This window comes from Macrobrachium nipponense, chromosome 13 (assembly GCF_015104395.2).
Source record: "Macrobrachium nipponense isolate FS-2020 chromosome 13, ASM1510439v2, whole genome shotgun sequence".
In the NCBI taxonomy this organism is placed as follows: domain Eukaryota; kingdom Metazoa; phylum Arthropoda; class Malacostraca; order Decapoda; family Palaemonidae; genus Macrobrachium; species Macrobrachium nipponense.
In genome coordinates, this window is record NC_087206.1 from 49,524,187 (window position 1) to 49,529,328 (window position 5,142).

The following is a 5,142-nucleotide window of genomic DNA, read 5'->3' on the forward strand; positions in this document are numbered from 1 at the left end:
ACTTTGCAATAGGCACACAGCAGCAAGTAATGTAAATGCTAATCAATCTGAAGAAAACAATATTGACATTGAAGGACATAGCATTGCACTTGCCGAGTTGGGTTCATGCACAGATGAAAGCCACAGTGATAGAAATGTGGCTCCAGTTTTCAAACTTTCACATCTAACCAACTTGTACAGCAAGGGAATGGAACAACTTGGCATAATCAAGGTCGTGAAATAGTTCTTAGCTTCAGCCAAAAACTTTTCAGAGTATGCAACTGATGTCTTCTTTCCATACCTTGCCTCACATTTGCAATCTGCTAAGACAGTTGATGTCATATGGGAAACCTATAAACAACAAAGCCTAAAATCATACACCCTAAATAAGAGGGGAAAGGGCATCAGGAAACATGTGGAGCCAACCAGTAAAATTCTTGGAAACTGGCAAGCATTCTTGCGAATCGACGGGAACAAAGAACTGTTTGCATTCCTTACTATCCAAGCAATTTTGTTACAAACTGACTGCCAGATTACCAGCACACATAACGAACTTGTCTTCTGTAAATTGCCATGAGATGTAACCAGCTTAGCTCCATTTACCCATGGGGAGGCTGAGACACTCAAATTATGCTTCATGAGTTTGGTGCTATCAAAGAGGGATACAGCAAAATCCAAATTCACACAGTAGACACTGACGTCTTAGTTCTGGCCATCATGACAGCTCAAAGGCTCTAAATTCCTGAGTTATTGGTTGCTTTTTGTACTAGAAAGAATTTTCAATATTTGGCTGGCCATGAGATGACAAGTGCCCTTGGTTGTTACCGATCCTTGACTTAACCCCTGTTCCATGCTTTCATTGGTTGTGATAAAGTGACCAATGATTTGAGTCACTGGAACACCTTGTTTTATTGCTCAATGACTGCACCTGCAGTCTTGTTCAATTGTTCAAGTGAATGAAGCCAGAGAAGAATTATTTACGAGGGGAAAAGATCCTGGACACATCCCACCTACCCAAGCAGCCCTTCTGCAGCATGCTAAGGGGTCGGTGTACCAGGTAAACTGCTGGAACCAAATGTTTGACCCTGCACCAGCACTACCATCACCAAGAGAATGGAGGTGGAAGCAAAGCTCCACAAGCAACTGGGAACCTGTCTCGACAACAGGCTACTGATGCCTATTGAGAACTCCTTCGATGTGGGTGAAAAGGTTGTCATGGACACTACATATGCCGCAAAGCTGCTCTCAAGTGCACTTCTCTTTGCAAGTGTGAAGGACAGTGTGGTCAGGAGTAACTTACAAATATAAAGAGATGCCACTGAGCTTTAAAAAAAAGGGGAAACAATTGATTATATGTAAATAGCAGCTACTGACGTTTATATAATGAAACAAACGTTTTCCTGTTACAATAGTGCCCATGATAAAGTGAATATAGTGTCTGCAATAGGTTTCATAATATAGAAGTGAACATGATTCACCTTTAATGAAGATAAAATCTTACTGATTTTAAAAACTGGAAAAAGTTCTTGTTTTCTTATGCAAATTGTAGCTATTGAAATGTATATAAAGCAAACAAACGTTTTTTTGCTACAAGAGTGGACATAATGAAGTGAATGTAGTTTATGGAATAGATTTTCATAACATAGAAGTGAACATGATTTACCTTTAATTAATGATCATTTCTTATTGAATTAAAAAAAAATTATACCTTGTTTATGTAAATTGTAGCTATCGAAGTGAATAATGCAAGCAAACATTTTCCTCTTACAACAAGTGACATGATAAAGTGTATGCAGTTGGTGTTCATACCATAGAAATTTAAATTATTTACTTTTACTAAAGATAAAATCGCTAGAGAGCGGCCATCTTTAAAAATTGCCAAATATCTTCCTAAGAGCATGCACCAGATGTGCTCCAAAGCTTATGCTTTTGTGATTAAAAGCACAATTCTAACACAAATCTGCTGCACTTTTATGGGTTTTACCTCTCACTTGGATTCTCTTTAGGTGGAACAGGTTGTTTCCAAAGCCCCCATAAGGAACATAACCCATAACAGAGTAAATGCGATAACGCTGCATTCATTTACCATGTCGTCTAAGAGAAAGGGTAGGAGCTGTTAGTAGACTTGTCATAGATAAGGTTAAATGTGATAACTAAATTTATCATTTACTTAGCTCTGACAGTTCAAAAATTGTGTTATGTAGTAGATGGAATAGCATTTTGACAATAGATTCTCATGTTTCCAGAAAACAAGGAAAATAGTAGATATGCCAGTCCCTAACTTCCAGGTTAAAAATTTCTCACTTTATTCTTATCATGAGCCTACAAACTCTTCTTTTGTTGTAGAATCTAATCCATACTACTGCAGAACAATATAGATTTTTTATCTCATAGAGAACAATTGCTTTATCTTCACATAATATTTCCTACTTCATCTCACACTAATGCTGATTCTATGCAGAGCGCCTTCTGGCAAGGCAATAGGACAGATTACATGAAGTATCTAGATAATTGTTAAACAGAATTTAGATCTTGAAAAAAGAATTAAATATTTAAAAAATGGCAGCATGCTTAAAATCAGTCTGTGCCAAAGTAAGTATACTGTGTCCAATGCAGAGGAGCACCTAATGGTTGGCTGAGGGTGTCTTGCGGAGGAAAATGTGCTTAAATATTTAGCCTCACAAGCCTCATCCTACCAGGTCAGTGGCAGCCGCATTTTCAGAGCAGAACAAACTGCATTGTCACCGTTCTTTTTGGTGCAAAAACCATGAAGTAATCTGGGGTTTGGTGTTTGAACCCCATACCAAGCACAATATGTGCATGAAATCGGAATAAAGTGAATAGTTGTCCTAGGATTTTGAGTGTATGTGAGTGAGGCCCAGAAAAAAGGAGAATATTTCATCGTATAATTAATTACAGAAAAGAATCAGCAAGGTGCTCTGACACTTACTGAGATAAAAAGGAAAAAAGATAGGCATGTGGAGCAAATAAAAAAAGCAAGTAGATGACAGTTGCAGGATTAGAGGAGTGCTTGGAGTGTTATGAAAACTCGAAGAATGACATAAGTATTACTTTAGGGATTTTATGGATAAGATTTAATGGGCAGTAGAAAGAATTCTGATGGTTTTTATATAAGACACAAAAGGAAAGAATGAAAGCGAAAGGGAGTTTCCATAAGTTGAGTCTCTGTTTTGCAGGGTTTGGGGAATATGCGGATGAGGTTGTACAGCGTAATTTTTATATACAGTTAATTTGCAGATAAAGAGTTTGTTTTCATTGTTGGTCTGTAGTTCCAAGAGTATTGAAAATGAAAGTCTTCTAGAAATGTGTACAGAAAGAAACTTGCTCTCTGAAAATACATGGATTGCAAAGAATATCCATAGACATATTCTAGAAAGGGAAAATGGTGAAGAAGGATTCTTGGTTTTAATATGGAGTTGATGGAAGACCAAAGATACAGTAGAGGGAGGATGATTGGCTGTTAGTATATCTCATTATCTAGCTGGAGCAAATGTTTGTAGTTGGAGTTTTATATTAAGTAGAAAAAGTGCAATATGAGTGGGAAACGGGCTTTAGTTAAAGTTACTATTAAAAGAGTTGTAAATGAAGAGTATACAAAATTGTGTAATATAGTAGTAAAATCATAATTGTAGATTCAAGACAGTTATAAAATGATATCAGTTAAATAAAAGTTGGAACAAGGTTTAGTGAAGGAAACGAGTAGAATGTTGGAAATGTTGCTGCATAACAGATGCTAAGGTTGCATGAAATTATATAACAGAATGGACAAGATAATGAAAAAAACAACATATCTAGATTGCTGTAAAAGAAAATTAAAAGTCAAATTATGAATATACAGGAATGAACTTGAGTAAATAATTTAGGGTTATGCTATAGAGTATAGGAGAGAGAGAGAGAGAGAGAGAGAGAGAGAGAGAGAGAGAGATGAATTTAAGTAAATGATTTAGGGAACATATACTGTAGAGTAGAGAGAGAGAGAGAGAGAGAGAGAGAGAGAGAGAGAGAGAGAGAGAGAGAGAGAGAGAGAGAGAGATAAATTAATGCGCAGATGGACTTTTTGAGTACAAGATGCAACTGAAGAATACCTTTTGAGGAGAATGTTGTCCTGTGTCGATAGAGGATTTTGGAGATTTGTTGATTGTTAGGGATAGAAGAGAAGCAGATCTGCATAATGCATCAGTAAAAAGGATTTGGTGTAGGTTTGAGAATACTTATGTTCATTACTATTTAGGATGTATAGAAGGCAACAAAGATGTTGGAGAACAGAAAGGCTTAAGGAGTTTCTTTGTTGAAAAGTGCAGTGGAATGTCGTTTAAAGGTTTTAATGGCTTATTAATGGAAAAGGTCCCAGGAATGTGCAGTTTTCCCTATGGATTAACGTAAGGGCTACAGGTGACTTAACTTTCTGTTGCCAATTTAGCATACCAAGAGAGGTGTTAGGTAATATTTTGATTGAAAAGTACGATAGGTGACAGAAGGACTAGCGTAAAAAGAAAGTGTGGATATATGATGGAATAAAATGATAACTGGAGAAGTTTAGGAGTAGTAAGGAAATTTTTATATCTTGTGACAAACAAAGGAGGGAGGAGCATAACAAAACCAAAAAAATTACCTTAAAATTAGTTTATTATATACAAAATGTACAAGTGAGTCAGGTCCAGTGATAAACAAAATAAACATACACAATGAATTAAATAATAAAGGCAGTAACAGTAATGATCCAGTTAAGTGATTCTTGTACAATTCAACAAACAATTTCATAAGCAGCATAACTAATATAACAAAAGCCACATCATATATACAAAAGGACCACGGTATAAATGAAAAAGCAGTGCAGTACATAAATACATATACAAAATCAGGCAGCATAATAAATAATTAAAATTAACACTGAAGCGGCATAATGATACTCAGAGCAAAACGGGGAACACTTCCTCAAACAATGAGGACAACAGTCCAATGCCGGACGATCAAGATAGAGCCGATACGACAACCACCTCGTCCTTGGAGACAATATGGACATCCTCCTCGAATGCTGGACGATCAAGACAGAGTTGATACAACAACCATCTCGTCCTCAGATACGGTATGGAGGTCCTCCTCGATCACTGGACGTTCACGACAGATTCTCTCCGCTGCTCT